Source organism: Peromyscus californicus, unplaced genomic scaffold (genome assembly GCF_007827085.1).
Source record: "Peromyscus californicus insignis strain IS unplaced genomic scaffold, ASM782708v3 Scaffold_1__1_contigs__length_55948999, whole genome shotgun sequence".
In the NCBI taxonomy this organism is placed as follows: domain Eukaryota; kingdom Metazoa; phylum Chordata; class Mammalia; order Rodentia; family Cricetidae; genus Peromyscus; species Peromyscus californicus.
In genome coordinates this window covers 32,909,843-32,927,765 of record NW_026294492.1, presented here as the reverse complement: position 1 = coordinate 32,927,765, position 17,923 = coordinate 32,909,843, and positions in this window count along the sequence as shown.

Sequence of the window (17,923 nt, the reverse complement as noted above, 5' to 3'; positions counted from 1 at the left end):
CCAGCACCAGGCCGTGGGCTCCCACAGGTGCCAGCCTTAGCCTTTGGAAAGCTGTGGCCAGTGATGTCACCAAATGTTCTAGGTTCTTTCCCTCTGGACTTCGAAGTCCTTGAGGCAGGGAGTTCCCGCTTTGGGGTAGAAGGGATGAGGCTAGACCCTCAGGTGGAGACAGAGGGAGGGCAATGAGGGACTGAAGTGAGCACCGAACCTGGAACCCTCTCTGCACAGCGCTGTAGAGAAGGGGATGGAAACTCTTTGAAGAGGCAGCTGAGAAAGCTCCCCTCTTCTGAACTGAACCAAAGTTGACCAGGTTGGGGATTAAGAGGTGGGATGGTGGATGGAGGACCCTAGGTGGGGCCCACCTAACTTTTCCTAGGAGCTGGGCGTTGGTTGCTTTGAACAGGGGCCGACTGATCCAGGCCCTCTCCAGTTTCCCTTGGGATGATTGGTTCAACTGATAATAGCATCTGAGCTGGTGAGATGATTCAGCAGGTACAGGTGCTTGAAGCCGGGCCTGATGATCTGAGTTCATACCTCAGGACCCCACGTTGTGGAAGCAGAGACCATCCATGCACACAAAATGCTCATGGAGCTCACGGCTTCTATGGTCTATGAATCCTTCCCCGACCACCAGAATTCATCTTTCACTCTGTCAGTTTCCGTGGCCTATATGATCGTTCCTTTCTCGCTGGATTGTGAACAGGTGCTTTGAAGTTTATCTTCCTGATTAGATAATAGCTTTACAAAGGCAGGGACCCTCTGAATCTCATATGCCTTCGGGGACCTACCATCTTGTAGAGCGTTAACCTTACGGCAAAGACCGCTTAAATGTTTGTTGAGCGATTGAGAAGGACCCGGGGGAAACTGGGCTGGCCCAAACAAACAACATAGGCCAGAGGCAAAGCCAGCCAACACCAAGCCAGCATACACAGGGTACCTGCTACCCAGATCCAGGACAGGAAGGTGGGGTCCTGAGTGCTGGTCACTGTCACTCCCAAGAAGGCCTTGATTCTAACCTCAGTGTCACCCTGATTTACATACATTCCCAGCCGGGCGGTGGTGGCGCACGCCTTTAATCCCAGCACTCGGGAGGCAGAGCCAGGCGGATCTCTGTGAGTTCGAGGCCAGCCTGGTCTCCAAAGCGAGTTCCAGGAAAGGCGCAAAGCTACACAGAGAAACCCTGTCTCGAAAAACCAAAAAAAAAAAAAAAAAAAAAAAAAAAAAAAAAAAAAAATACATACATTCCCACCCTAGCTCTTGGTTCTGATTTCAGCTTATGGATATAGCCCGACTTTCTCACCCCCTTCACCTCCACACTCCCAATACTCCTGGACTGCCTAGAAGGTTCTGATTTCACACAAATTGGTGCTGTTTGGTCATTCTGCTGGGGCTTATAAAAGTGATCTAGTCCAAGGCTAGGGACAGAGATGGCTTTTTGCTGAACTGTCTACCGCTAGGGCAGGGTGGCTTCAACTTCAAAGCAGGGTGGACCTGGAGTTTCCCCAGACTGACCCACATTGCCTGAGTCCCAGTGAGCAACTCCACCCCACCCCACCCCCCAACCTCCCAGGCCTTCCAAGAAGCCAGACAAAGGGCAGGAGAGGGACTCCCCTCTGAGTAAGTTCCCCACGGGGCCCTGGGAGAAAACAGGAGACTGAAGCCAGGCCCCATCCTAACGCATCTGCCCCTGTCCTGGGTACAAGACATCATTTCCAGAACTGCCCCAGCCACTCAGCCGTGAGGAGCAGGCCCAGGAAGCCTTGGCAGATCGATCCTTCAGACGTGGCCAGCTCACAGCATCAACAATGGTTCTGGGAATTTGGGCTCTCAAAACCCCTACATTTTTCATAAGAAAGAGGAACAGATTTTGGCATCTTTACTCTCCAAACAGGAACTGACCAAGACAGTGACCTCTGGTAGTCACTTCCTCATCCAGGGTTCACAAGGGAGGTAGGCTTCCTCAGCCCTCTGTTTTCCTCCAGGGATCTGTGGGCATAGGAGCCCCAACGGGAGAACAGGGAAGGGTAGGAAGAATGTAGGGGTGGGGGAGGGAAGGAAAGAGGTTTCTGAGGACTGAGGACTCCAGAAGCCTGATGGGGCAGAGTTAGGGCTAGGGGGGTACCTGGCATGGAGTTGTTATTTTTATCTTGTCACAGAAAGAGCATAACCATGGTGACCTCTTACGGGGTCACGGTTTCTTGGACCTGGGCCATGTGTGGATTCTGGGGTTGGGGAGAGGAAAGGAGCGGCCTTTCAGCTAGAGCAGGAGAGCAAAGCGAGCCCATTTAGGGTGCTGGGAGGGTGGGTGTGAGTGGGGACCAAGGCCTGACAGGAGGAACAGGCAAGCATCAGAGGGGCCTCTGAGCTACAAGGAATTCCCCAGAGGGTCCTAGGAGGCCTTGACTCTTGACCAGTGCTCAAAACCAGTTCAGAGGAAGGCATGAGGCAATGGGGGAGGGCTGGGGGACCGGGTGGGGGTGGGGGAGGGGTGGGGGAGGGGGACATGCAGTCTGCAGCCATGTGATGTCGACTCACCCAGACCATTAACGTGTTTCACATTCCTGGCTCCTCACGGTGGGCAGCTGGATGGACTGGTCACTGTGAATAGGTCTCTGTTGGCCCAAGTTCTTGCGGTGAGGCTGAGTTTTTGTAAACCCATGGGAGCTAAAAGCTCCACAGGTTTACAGTAAAGTGAGGACATCCATGTTACCGGATGAAGTGGATGGAATGATTGTCTATTGGCAAGGAGAGGCTTCCTCCCTTCTGGACTGGCTAGTGAAGGGCGCCTGTGGTGGTGGACAGGAGTGAGCGGAGGTCGCAGGTCACCTCTGAGACAGGTGAGAGGTGGGCTGAAGATGGAGGCAGACCATGGCAGACATGTGTTTGTATGTGGAGGCCAGAGGCTGACATCATCTATCACTTTCCACTTTATTATTATTATTATTTTAAATTTAGTTATTTTTATTTTATGTGTATGATCGGTTTGCCTGCGTATGTGCATGATGGGTTGGGGAGACACCAGGAGTCTGAGGTTCTGTGGGTCAGTAGGGTGTTCCTCAGCAACTCCCGTTCTGGGGTACCTTGCTTAAGCTCACACCCCTCACACTGGTGGGGAGAAGGGAGTGGCAGGGAAAGGAAAGATCTGGGGAGCTCTTTAGCCTGGTGGAGTCTGAGATCCACTGAAGACTTTTGTCTCTCAGCAAAGGACAGAGGAGGTTGTACTGGCCGTCATGTTCAATGAGCTTTATTTCTCTTCCCAGGCTCTAAGTATCCAGAGATGACATTTCCAACAGGTCCCACATACCCAGGTATCAAAGTCATCCAGAAGGTCAGTTTCAGAGGCCCATTGTGAGTAGGCGGGGCTTTCTGGGTGCCGGCAAAGGCCGAGTTTATTTATTTTTTTTCATTTTTCTTTACTAAGACATTTTCTACTCACTCCACATACCATTCACAGATCCCCCCTCCTCCCTCCTCCCATCCCCCGGCCCTCTTTCCCAAGCCACCCTGCATCCCCACATCCCCCAAATCAAGGTCTCCCATGAGGAACAGTGACAGAGTTTATTGTTTTATCATCTCGCCTTGTTGACCGCTCTGTGACTTTGTGACTTCTCTCGGTGTGACTGTGAAATCCACTTCCTGGGAGGTCTTTGCTGGTCTGCCAGCCTCTCTACTTCTCATTTTTTCTGGCTCCTGTGTCTCCCATAAAGTAAACACTTCAACAATTTGCTGTATAATGTATGTGAATATGTGTGTGGTCGCTGTGCTGTACCTGTTTGTGTATCTGTGTGTGTGTGTGTGTGTGTGTGTGTGTGTGTGTGTGTGTGTGTGCACTGTACGAGTGTGTGCGCTGTACATGGATGTGTTTGTATGTGGAGGCCAGAGGCTGACATCATCTATCACTTTCCACTTTATTATTTTTTTTAATTACTTATTTTTATTTTATGTGTATGATTGTTTTGCCTGCGTATGTGCATGATGGGCATGCCTGATGTCCTCAGAGGTCTCTGAAGAGAGCACTGAAACCCTTGAAACTGGGGTTATAAACTATTGTGAGCCAAAAAATCAAATTTGGGTTCTCTCTAAGAGCAGTAATTGCAGCTGGGCGGTGGTGGTATACACCTTTAATCCCAGCACTGGGGAGACAGAGGCAGTCGGATCTGTGAGTTAGAATTCAGCCCGGTCTACAGAGTAAGTTCCAGGACAGCCAGGGATACACAGAGAAACCCTGCCTCGGAAAATAAGTAAATAAATAAAAGGAGCAGTAATTTTAGTTTCCGAGTCAGGGTCTCACTGAAGCCAGAGCTCGCCAGTTTGGCTACACTGGCTACCTAGAGAGCACCTGGGAATCTGCTTGTCTGGGCCCTGAATTACCAATGTGCTCTATACCTAGCCTTTTACATGGATGCTGGGTATCCAAACGGGCCCTTGTGCTTACAGGGCAGACACTTTCCCGTTTTACCCATCTCCCCAGTCACTCTGTATCTTCTATCTTTAATTTGTTAGAGATTATGCTGGGCAGGATGATTCAGTGGTAAGTAATGCTTCTGCCTAAGCTAGATGAACACCCCCCCCTCCCCCGAGTCCCGTTAAGTCTGGAGATCTTTCTAAAGCCTAGTAGGGTCAGAGACGCAGCTTGTAGGAAGAGAGTAGCATTTTCCTCTCTAGGTGTGATTTTATGGCGCCACCTTCTGGCAATAGACAGATATACTCATCCCGAGTTTTGCACGATTGTACATATAAAGAAACCAAGTATTGGGGATGGAATGATGGTTCAGTGGTTAAGACCACAGGCTACTATTGTAAAGGACCTGGGTTTGGTTCCCAGCACCCACGTGGTAGCTCATAGATGTTTGTAATTTCAGTTCCAGGAGGGATCCAAGACTCTCTTTAACTCCATGGGCACCAGAACCACATTTGAGTGTGTGTACATACATGCAGGCAAAACATACATACACATAAATAAAAACAAATAATTTTGTTTATTTTATTTATTTATTTATTTATCTATCTATCTATCTATTTATTTATTTATTTTTTTATTTTTTTGGTTTTTCGAGACAGGGTTTCTCTGTGCAGCTTTGCACCTTTCCTGGGGACTCACTTGGTAGCCCAGGCTGGCCTCGAACTCACAGAGATCCGCCTGGCTCTGCCTCCCGAGTGCTGGGATTAAAGGCGGTGCACCACCACCGCCCGGCAATTTTGTTTATTTTTTGAGACAGGATTTCTCTGTGTAGCTCTGGCTGCCCTAAAACTCACTCTGTAGACCAGGCTGGCCTCAAACTCAGTCAGTCCCTGAGTGCTGGGATTAAAGGTGTGTACCACCACTACCCGGCCAAAATAAATGAATCTTAGAAAAGAAACCAATTACTAAAGCATATAGGGCTTGGAAGTGCCACCGTGACAGAGTTCTTGCCTGGCATGCCTGAAGCCTTGAGTTCAACCGTCAGCGCCACCAAAGAAGCCAGCAAATAATAAAGCAAAGACTATGACAGAATGAAACACATATGTGCTCATCAACAGATACACAATTCTATGTGGAAATTTAACATCTAACAGTACCTACCCTTATGACTCAAATAAATTATTTTTTTAAAGATTTATTTATTTCTTATGTATACAATATTCTGTCTGCACATATCCCTGCATGCCAGAAGAGGACATCAGATCTCATTATAGATGGTTGTGAGCCACCATATAGTTGCTGGGAATTGAACTCAGGACCTCTGGAAGAGCAGCCAGTGCTCTTAACCTCTGAGCCATCTCTCCAGCCCCTCCAATAAATTCCTGTAGTCTAACAAAATAAAGCCCATTTCTTTATAACAACTCCCTCCTCTGTCCCAGGCTTGTTTTGCACCTTCTTTTTAGCCTAAGGACATACCAGTTGATTCTCTCTCTCTCTCTCTCTCTCTCTCTCTCTCTCTCTCTCTCTCTCTCTCTCTCTCTCTGTCTCTCTCTGTCTCTCTCTCTCTCTGTCTCTGTCTCTCTGTCTCTCTCTGTTTCTCTCTCTCTCTCTCTCTCTCTCTCTCTCTCTCTCTCTCTCTCTCTCACACACACACACACACACACACACACACACACACACATACATGACCAAAATTAAAAAAAAAAACAAACTACAAAACTAACCTCAAGTGCAGTACCACCATCTTGGGGGACCATTCTGCACCTCTTCTTCTTCTGAACTTGATCCCTTTATGGCATTTGATTGACTTACATCTCCGCTGTTTGAGAACACGTGCTGTCTTTCTTTTCCAGTTCAGAAGTTTCCCGAGGGTTGGCCTTGTGCTTGATTCCTGCTTGTGTGGTCTGGTAGCATACAGGATCCCACATCTTCTCACACGACATCTCTAGCCTGGCAAACAGACACACAGTTTATTTATTTATTTATTATTATTATTATTATTATTATTATTATTATTTTCGAGACAGGGTTTCTCTGTGTAGCTTTGCTCCTTTCCTGGATCTCACTCTGTAGACCAGGCTGGCCTCGAACTCACGGAGATCCACCTGCCTCTGCCTCCTGAGTGCTGGGATTAAAGGCGTGCGCCACCACTGCCCGGCCAGACACAGTTTATATCAAAACACTGGGACACATCTCTGCCCCACAGCTCTGTGTAGATATTCCTCCTAAACCAGTGGTTCTCAACCTTCCTAATGCTGCCACCCTTTAATATAGTTCCTCATGGGGGCTGGAGAGATGGCTCAGAGGTTAAGAGCACTGGCTGCTCTTCCAGAGGTCCTGTGTTCAATTCCCAGCAACCTCATGGTGGCTCACAACCATCTATGAGACCTGGTGCCCTCTTCTGGCATGCAGGCGTAGGTTGTGGTGACCCCCCAACCATAAAATCATTTTGTTGCTACCTCATAACTAATTTTGCCACCGTTATGAATCTTAATGTAAACACCTGTGTTTTCTGATGGTCTTAGGCGACCCCTGTGAAAGGGTCACTCAACCCCCAAAGGGGTCACAACCCACAGGTTGAGAATGCTGTCCTAAACCAATCCTTTTGTCTAATTTTCCCCTTTTTATTTGTCCTGTTAATCCTGTGCTGTACTTTATCCTTCCTTCTCAATTTTTAGTGCATGCCAGTGTGCATGTGAAGGTTCATTCATTTGGCCTTTATTCTGGAAGGAGAATTTACAATTCTTTATAATGCTGGGCAAGAGGCAAAGCTTCCCTTTTGCTCCACAGGGAGATGCGATCTTGGCCTTTCAAGGCTTTGTACCACGAAAGCATCTTTTGAAAGAGTCAAGAACCAAGGCGGGTAGTACATTTGCTCACAGGACTTGTAGAAATGGGACAAGACTTCAGGAACCCCTTGTTTACATGTGTTGACCTGCAGAACAAACACAGGACCCTGAGAGACCTGGGGTCCTCATTGAGAGCTGGGGGGCAGCTGGAATTTGTGGACACAGCGCTAGGGGGGAGGGGGCTGTGTGGGTACAACTGCAGTGCACACTGGGTTTCCTTGATACTTATGCACACAGGCAAAGGCCGGCTATTGGAAAACAGCAGCCGGGAGGCTGGAGGCCAAGCAGTTTCCCGAGCTCACAGGGATGCGGGAGATGTCCCAGTTCTGACTGGCAGGAGTGGCCAGGGAGAGGCCCATGGGCTCTGTGGTTCAGTAGGTCTTTGTCCTAAGATGTCTTGGTCTGGGATGCTAGCCTCAAGTATCACAGGCCTGGTGGCTTATGAACGATAACAATGCATTGTAGAGGTTGCCCATATAAGGCCAGGGGCCAGCATGAGTGGGTCCTGGTGAGAGCCCTCTCCTAGGTTGCATGCTGCCTTCTTGTATTTCCATCTGGTAGAAGAGATCGAGGAGCTCCCTAGCCAACAATGGCGCGCATGAACTTCATTCACGAGGGCTCTAGCTTCATGACCTACTAACCTTTTAAATGCCCCGTCTCCTGACAACGCTACATATCTGGGGTTAGAATTCCCACGTGTGATGTTTTTTCTGTGCCGGGGATTAACACAGGATCTTGTGTAAGACAGGCCGTGAGCCAGCCCATAGATCTCTGTGTTGTTCTTCTTTCTTTTTTTTGCACACATAATCTAAACTCATAGTTGTGACAACCCAAAATATCTGCAGACATTGCCAGTATTCCTACAGTGGAGGTGGACGCGTTATTGCCCCTGATTCAGAGCCCGCGTTCTGGACCTGTCCTAATACTGCCGGAAAACAAGGCTTGGAGGTGTTTACTTCTCTATAAAGGACTCAACCATCTGACTCCTCTCTTCAAACAACAACAACAACAACAACAAAAAGACAATGTGATTCAGATACTCGACAGTGCCAATGACATTCACAATGCCCAGCTGTGTCCAATCGAAAACTGCTAAGCATTCTATGAAGTATTAGATGAAAACCTGCACCAGGCGGCTGCCAGTGACAAGAGACAGACTTACATAGATCCGGAACCGGCATGTAAGACTCTTTAAAAATGAAGCTCTTACTTCATGGCTGGAGAGAGTGGTTAAAAACACTTGCCACTCCTGCAGAAGACCCGGGTTTGGTTCCCAGCACCTATGTGATGGCTGGCGACGGCGTATGACTCTAGTCATCTAGAATCCCACGGATTCGACGCCCTCGTCTGTCCACCAGAATTACATGCACGTGGCGCACTCACATACGTGCAGGCAAAACACTCATACACATAAAAACTAAAATAAGTATTTTGCTTTATGTGTGTGTGTGTGTGTGTGTGTGTGTGTGTGTGTGTGTGTGTGTGTGTGTGTTTATGCTGGCGCGCATGAATGCAAGTGTCTGCAGAGGCCAGAAAATGGCATCAGATTTCTTGGAGCTGGAGTTGCCAGTGATTGTGAGCTGTCTGATGTGAGTGCTGGGGACGGACTTCGCTGGGGACGGACTTCTGACCCTCTTGGAAGAGAAGCAGGTGCTCTAACCACTGGGCAATCTCTCCAGTCCCATGAAAGCATCCGAAAGGGTCTATTATAGTGATGTTGAGAAATTTCAGGAAAAATATGTACACAGTGAGAAGAGAAATGTAATTAAAATCTCTCTCTCTCTCTCTCCTATCTCTCCCCTCTCTCTCTCTCTCTCTCTCTCTCTCTCTCTCTCTCTCTCTCCTATCTCTCCCTCCCTCTCTCTCTCTCTCTCTCTCTCTCTCTCTCTCTCAGATAGTCTCTTATTACTGGCTCAAGGTACAACATTTTTTTTTCTAGGACTAACTCAGGAATATAACATGTAAAATGAAATAGTTGCCGAATGAGCTTCCAGCACATTGACTAGATATTGCAGAAGCAAATGTCTGTGAACATGTGCATACAACAACATCCCAACCCCCCAGCCCCCCAAATTCCCCTAAATCTATTCAGACCAAAGCCCCCGACACAGTGACCTATTGGGTAATTTCAGCAATCTAATGAATATGTAGTTAAGAGTTCCAGATGGAAAACCAAGAGTGAGGGTGGGGAAAAAAAAAAAACCGCATTGGAAAAAAAAAAATAACGTCTGAAAACTATTCAAATACGATGGAAGTTATAAACTCAATTATAAAAAAAAACTTGAAGTTGTATAAACACAAAGAAAACCACACAACATTATATAATGTCCCTGCAACCTAACGATGGAAGGAAAGACAGTAGAATTGGGCAGACTGGAGGGAAAAACCCACATTGCTTACAGAAAATGAAGACGGAATGAAGGAATGAATACGACCTCCCCATTAGGAATGCAGGAGGCCCAATCTGCTCACTGCCCTTGAGAGGTGAGCAGCTTTGTTCCACCATGGTCCCCTCCATGAGGCTCAGTCTTACCTCAGGCACACAGCAATGTAGCCAGCCAGCCACGGCCTAAAACCTCTGAAACCACGGAGAAAATGTGTTATCAGGAAATGAACCAACAGATTTCCCAAAGAATCTGGTTGTGAGCCAGGCGGTGGCGCACGCCTTTAATCCCGGCACTCGGGAGGCAGAGGCAGGCCTATCTCTGTGAATTTGAGGCCAGCTTGGTCAACAGAGCGAATTCCAGGATAGCCAGGGCTACACCGAGAAAGCCTGTCTCAAAAAACCAAAACCAAACAAACAAACAACAAAACAAAACAAAAAAATCAGGCTGTGCTTCTTTCTATGTCCAAATGCAGAGGAAGAAATCAAACCTTGGGAAGCCCAGCTGTGGGTGAGCCTCAACGCATGCACATGTCTCAGTGAAGATGATCGGCCAGATCCTCCTACCTGATGTAGTACCTAATGGAGTAGCCAAGATGCCTCACTTGGTGAACAGGGTGGGGTGGGGGGAGCAACCCAACAGGTTATTCCTGTTTGCATTAATCCAGGTGAGGCTTTTACAGTTTTATAGCAGGGATGGAACGCTTGAGTGTGTTGAAAGACACGGAGGAGGTCCCATGATGTCACACAATGGATCCATTCCTCCCATGCCTGTGCCTCCTTGTTATAGTTTACAGGTAGTGAAGATGGTAACATCCACTGGGCAGTGGGCACACCCCGGTCTCCCACGTGTCATCCCTCAAGCTACCCCTCAGCCATATTTCTACCCCAACACTTACTTGACTCATGACCCCAATAAAAACAGTTCTATTAGTTGACAATTTTGTACCGTGTTTTTTTGATCATATTCATTCCTTCACCAAATTCCTCTTTCCAACCCACTCAACTTTGTATCATCTTTTTAAAAAACCCATCAAGCCCAATGTGTGCTTCCCATACTCTGGATGTGTGGCCATCCACTGGAGGGGGATCAACCTCCCATGGATCATACCCTTAAAGAAAACGGACTCTCCCTCTTCCAGAAGCTATCAGTTGCCAATAGCTCCTTGTGGGGGCCCACAGAGGTTTCCTAGTAGAGATCTGAGCTTGCTTTACCCAGCAGGGATCCATTAGGGGATGGCTGCTCCCCTGGAGATACATCACTTCAGTATCGACCTGTATGCATCCCCTGACATTATAGGGCAAGCAAGAAATGATGCTACTCTTCGGAATGTCAAGCTACACTAGCCAAGGACCGGGGCAGGAAGCCTTCACACAAAAACCCGGAAGGCGCCGGGCGGTGGTGGCACACGCCTTTAATCCCAGCACTCGGGAGGCAGAGCCAGGTGGATCTCTGTGAGTTCGAGGCCAGCCTGGTCTACAGAGCGAGATCCAGGAAAGGCGCAAAGCTACACAGAGAAACCCTGTCTCGAAAAACCAAAAAAAAAAAAAAAAAAAAAAAACAACCCGGAAGGCTATGGGATTGACTGCTCGCCTCCCATCTACAGAAGCAATTGTCTGCAACGGCACAGAGGCCCTGGGCAGGGTCACTGCAAGGCCGTGGAAGGAGCGGGGAATGCATGTCAGCAGAGGTGGGTCTCCCCCAAGAAACCACTGAGCAGGAAGTTGTCCAAAGCTGAATGTCCCGAACTTACCTGACAATGCTCGAGACATTTGCTGTAAAAGGTGAATTATTGAGATGGGAAGGGCCTGGAAAAAGTATCTTTCGCATAAGAATATTATCTGATGGTGGTTTGTTTTCCTGCCAGGAACGCTTGGGTCGGCAAACCTCTCCGGTCTGTTTCTTAATGAGGAAAGGCTATTATATCCCTTAAGTTTTCGTTAATGCTTCATGGTGGAAATTTCATTACACGTCCACGTGACTTTCTACCTCATCTCGGTAAAAAGTGTCCAGAAGTGTTTTCACAGCAGCCTTGTTTCTTTCTACATAGACGGATGTGGGAGAAAGTTAAGGCAGAACTACTGTCGTCACTAACGAGTTCAGGCTAGCTTAAATCTCAAAACAGTTGCGCCTCGTGAAATGAGATGCGGTTAACCCATGTTGTCATGCAACTGTCATCGTATAACAGGAATGTATTTCCATTGTTTCAGTTATTAGGTGTTGTGTAACACCACCGTTGGCACCCTGAGTGAGGCCCTCATAGACTAAGACGCACGCACGCACGCACGCACACACACACGCACAAATGCTTAGAAGGGCCCAGTAGAAAGTGAGAGTGGAATTGGGTAATGCATGCTCCGCAATCCCAGCACTTGGGAAATGGAAGAAAAGACCCTCAGAGACATCTTGGGCTACAGATAGTGCGTTCTAGGCTAGCCTGGGCTATTTGGAACCTTGTCTCAAATGACAGTAATGACAACAACAGCAGCCATGAAAACCAAAAGCCACCAAAAGTGAACAAAGAACAGCATGACAGCCCCCCGCCCCCACCCGGGGGTGGAGAGGAACCCAAGGCTTTGCACATGCTGGACAAGCTCTCCACTGGTGAGCCGAGTGTGTATGTTTTCAGTAGTGTTTGTATCGTTCCAATTTTAGTATATGTGCTGCCGAAGCAAGCACTCAGTAGTGTTTGTAGAGGCAGTCTATGTTGATGTCACGGGAGGAAAAAAGCCGGCCTTGTATACAGGCCCACAGAAGCCTAGCTTAAGAAAAAAGAACAATGTTGTGGCAGAGTACATGCACTTTCAGGTACATATGCCTGAGAAACAAGGTCAACATCAAAGACAAGGTAAGAACTGACTGACGTGACTGACAGACAGACAGGCGCGCGCACACACACACACACGCACACACACACACACACACACACACACGAGAAAGGGGTGGGGGCACATAAACATGTACCTGCATGCATATAAATATGCACATGCACACATACATGCATGTAAAATAAAATGAAGCAAACCCATTAGAATAACAGACCTGGCTGGGCGGTGGTGGCGCACGCCTTTAATCCCAGCACTCGGGAGGCAGAGGCAGGCAGATCTCTGTGAGTTCGAGGCCAGCCTGGGCTACCAAGTGAATTCCAGGAAAGGCGCAAAGCTACACAGAGAAACCCTGTCTCGAAAAACCAAAAAAAAAAAGAAAAAAAAAAGAAAAAAAAAAGAATAACAGACCTGGAAGAGTCAAAGCAATCCTGAGCAGAGAGACCAATGCTGGAGGGGTCGCCATACCCGACATCAAGGGACACTGCAGAGTCATAGTAACAAAGCAAGCACAGTACTGTCATGAGCACAGAACGTAGCCCAGTGGAAGAGACTAGAAGGCCCAGAAGTAAACCCACACAGTCAAACCACCTTAGGTTGTTTATATCCTTACGTTTAATTTGGCAGTTGGACATATGTGTCTAGAAATACATGTATTTCTATTATTATTTTAATTTATTATTATTATTATTAGTTTTTTTTTGAAACAGGGTCTCTCTATATAACCCAGCTGTGGCTTTCAACCCACAGAAATCCACCTGCCTCCACCTTCCAAGTTTTGGGATTAAAACCGTACATCACCCTGCCTGGCTATCCATTTCTTTTAAATGTTTCTGATTTATTGGAATATGGGTTTTCAAAGTGTTTGCTGACAATCCTCTGAATTTTACTGGTATCTATTGCAATGTCTTCCTTTCTATCTCTAATTTTGTTTATGTACTAAAATCTTTTTAGATTTGCTTATTTTGTGTTACGATTTTTTTCTCACGTGCATCATCTGTGCACCACACGCCTGCCTGGTGCCCAGGGAGGTCAGGCATCTTATCCCCGGGACTTGAGTGAGCTATCACATGGGTGTTGGGAATTGAACCCGGGTCCTCTGCAAGAACAACAAGTGCTCTTAACCACGGTGCTATCTCTTCAGCCCTGTCTCTAGTTTTATCAACTTGAGTTCTTTCTTTTCTTTTTGTTGGTTTGACTACGGAGCTCGATGATCTGATTTATCTTTCTGCCTTGCTTTTTGACAAAGTTGCCAAAACATCCATTAGCAAAAAGATAGCCTGGACATTCACACGAAGAATGAAGCTCCATCTTTCCCCCTCATCCTTTATAGATATTAATTACACATAGATCAAAGGCTAATTCATGTTAGGCTGGAGACTCTGAATGGGTAGAGGAAAACGGATGTAGGCAAGGACTTCCTGAAAAGACTCCAGGGACCCAAGAAATAAAACCCAGGCAGACAAAATTGAATAGTCTGAAGCTAAAAGCTTCCTCCCAGCAAGGGCTATAGTAAGAGTCAAGGGAGAGACCCCAGAGTGGGAGAAAATCTTTGCTAGCTGTACATCGGACAGAATATCCAGAATATATAAAGAACTCAGTGCAGTAAATACAAACCCCCCAAGCAACCCGATCAATAATTGGGCTAATAAAATGGACAGACAGTTCTTAAAAGGTGAGATACAACTAGCTAATAGATATATGGAAAATGTTCAGCATCCTTAGCCATCAGGAAAAAGCAAGTTAAAATTATGCTGAGGTTGCACCTTACCCCAGTCAGGATGGCTGTCATTAAGAGAACAAACAACAAGTGTTGGTGAGGACGCAGTGGTGAGGATGCAGTGATGAGGATGCAGTGGTGGGGGCGGGGGGGAGGATGCAGTGGTGAGGATGCAGTGATGATGCAGTGGTGGGGGTGGGGGGGAGGATGCAGTGGTGAGGATGCAGTGATGAGGGTTCTGTGGTTGAGGATGCAGTGATGAGGATGCAGTGGTGAAGATGCAGTGATGAGGTTGAGTGGCAAGGGTTCAGTAGTGAGGATGCAGTGGTGAGAATGCAGTGATGAAGATGCAGTGGTGAGGCTGTAGTAATGAGGGTGCAATGGTGAGGATGCAGTGGTGAGGGTTCTGTGGTTGAGTATGCAGTGATGAGGATGCAGTGGTGAGGATGCAGTGGTGAGGATGCAGTGGTGGGGGTGGGGGTGAGGATGCAGTGGTAAGGATGCAGTGGTGCGGGTGGGGGTGAGGATGCAGTGGTGAGGATGCAGTGGTGGGGGTGAGGATGCAGTGGTAAGGATGCAGTGGTGGGGGTGGGGGTGAGGATGCAATAATGAGGATGCAGCAGTGAGGATGCAGTGGTGGAGTGTGATGGGGGAGGGTACTTATATGGCTGGTGAGAATGTAAATTAGTCCAGTCACCATGGAAATCATCTTTGGAGGTCTCTCAAGACACTAAAAGTAGATTTATCATATAACCCAGCTCTACTACTCCTAGTACCCACCCAAAGGACTCCAAATAAAAATATCACAGCGTGTCTTAGTTACTGTTCTGTTGCTGTGAAGAAACACCATGGCCCAGGCAAATTATAAAAGAAAGCATGTAACTGGGGGCTCACTTACAGCATCAGAGGGTTAGTTCATTGTCATCATGGCAGAAAGCATGGTGGCAGGTAGGCATGGAGGTGAGAGCTTACATCCTGATCCACAGGCAGAGAGAGGGAGAGAGGGACACACACATACACACACACACTGGGCCTGGCATGGCCCATCCCCAGTTACACACTTCCTCCGACAAGGCCATACCTCCCAATCCTTCTAATCCTTCCCAAACAGTTCACTAACTGGGGACTAAGCATGCAAATATATGAGCTTCTAGGGGCCGTTCTCATCCCAACCACCACACCGCTGTTTCTTACAGCGCTCATCACAATAGCCAAACACAGAACCAGCAAAGATGCCTGTCAGCAGATGAACAGATAAAGGACGTGCGGAATGTACACACAGTGGAGTTTCTAGTTTTCCACAGCAGAGTTTCATTGCCATGAACAAGAGTGAAACTATGTCATTTGCAGGCAGACGGATGCAGTAGGAGATCGCCGTGGTAAGCGGAATAAGAAAAATTCACAAAGACAAATACATTTTCTTTCACTTGTAGATCCCAGATTTTATATAAATATATAAAAATCATTTTATAATTTTTGTATCATGTTATGAAAATAGAAGTGAAAATGTCAGAGGAAGAAGGGGTAATGGGAAGGGGAGATGGGGTAACGGGAGGGGGAGATGGGGTAATGGGAGGGAGAGATGGGGTAATGGGAAGGGGAGATGGGGTAACGGGAGGGGGAGATGGGGTAATGGGAGGGAGAGATGGGGTAATGGGAAGGGGAGATGGGGTAACGGGAGGGGGAGATGGGGTAATGGGAGGGGGAGATGGGGTAATGGGAGGGGGAGATGGGGTAATGGGAGGGGGAGATGGGGTAACGGGAGGGGGAGATGGGGTAACGGGAGGGGGAGAGATGGGGTAATGGGAAGGGGAGAGATGGGGTAATGGGAGGGACAGAGAGAAAGGGGAGGGTTGTGGGGGGAACCATGGTCAATGGTCATAGTGTAAGACAGTGTCTTTCTTGTCTTAGCACAGGGGATTGAACCCAGTACCTTGTGCATGCTACCACACACATGCCCTACCACTTAGCCATACCCTCTGAAAAATGTTTTATTAAGACCCATTACTGAGTGCAAGGAATATATGCCAATAAAAAAAAAGAAACTGTACTTATAATTTAAAACTTCCCTGCAAAGAAACTTCAGGTCTTCTCTGACGAAGTCTGCCAAACCTTTATTTATTTATCTATTCATCTATCTATTCATCTATCTATTCATCTATCTATTCATCTATCTATTCATCTATCCATCCACCCATCCACCCATCCACCCATCCACCCATCCACCCATCCACCCATCCATCTATCTATCTATCTATCTATCTATCTATCTATCTATCTATCTATCTATCTATCTATATCTATTATTTATATACTCCACTCCTGACCCAGTCATAATGGCGGGACCTTTGCTTGCATCACACCCTCTGTCTGGGTCCCTCTCTTCTTCATTTTCCTCCTTCAGGTCTGACCTAAGATGTAACCTTTCCAAATGTCCATCTTTCTTACTGCATCTTATAGAGTCCTGTATCCTTCAGGTACACTTCCCCCTGTGGCTCTGACACATAGGATTGTTTCTTTTTTTAAATTAAGAATTTTTTAATTCATTTTACATACCAATCACAGATCCCCCCTCATCCCTCCTCCCACCCCTCCAGCCTTCTGCCCCCCCAACCCACCCCTCATTCCCTCCTACAAGAAGGTAAGGCCTCCCATGGGGAGTCAGCAGAGCCTGGTACATTCAGTAGATGCAGGTCCAAGCTCCTCCCCTTGCCTCAAGGCTGTGTGAGGTGGAGCCCATAGGTAGTGGGCTCCAAAAAGCCAGCTCATGCACCAGGGATGGATCCTGATCCTACTGCCTGGAGGCCCCTTAAGCAGATCAAGCTACACAATTGATTGTTGACTATTGACTTCAGCCTTCCCAACAAAGAGGGAAGGATCCAGAATAGCTTCATCTGATGACTAGATGTACTTTCTCACAGGTCCACCCCAGTCCTCCTCTTGCCATTCTTCCTCAGTGACCATGCTCATTGCCCATCCATGCTCATTGCCCATATGCCTTGTCACCCAGGATGACTCCTGAAGGTATGCCCTCACCCAAGGTCTCCTGTGACTGCAGATCCATCTCTGTGGCCCCTGACACCTCTCCCTAAGTCCCTCAAGGTGTCTCAGCTCAGCATAGCCTATAGTGAGACCCAAATCGCTTCCCTAAACCTGCACCAGGGGCAGGGCTGGACACACAGGAGAAGCCGCCACCATCTATCCAGTTACACAGGTCAGTCCCTCTTGCTGTTTCCTCAGCCCCCTTCCTTCCTCCACTCACCATTGGGTATGCCTCAACATACTCTTTTGTTTTTTTTTTTGGTTTTTCGAGACAGGGTTTCTCTGTGTAGCTTTGCGCCTTTTCCTGGAACTCACTTGGTAGCCCAGGCTGGCCTCGAACTCACAGAGATCCGCCTGGCTCTGCCTCCCAAGTGCTGGGATAAAAGGCGTGCGCCACCACCGCCCGGCTCAACATACTCTTTTAAATATGATTCAACTGCCTTGACGTCTCACCCCTCATTTACCATCTCTGTTCATCTCTTATGCCTGGTCCAGCATATTCTCCAAACAGCAGGCACTGGGATATACGGCTACTGATCTGTAGTGGGTAGCTGCTCCAGCTTTGACCTTGAAGCACTGCCCCTAGTGAGGCAGCCGGTAACTGCCACACCTGTCTATGACCTGCCCTGGGGTGTGGCCGAGAAGGAACCCCTTAAGACCTGAGATACGTACATACATGTAAGCTCTCTTGGCTCCTTGTG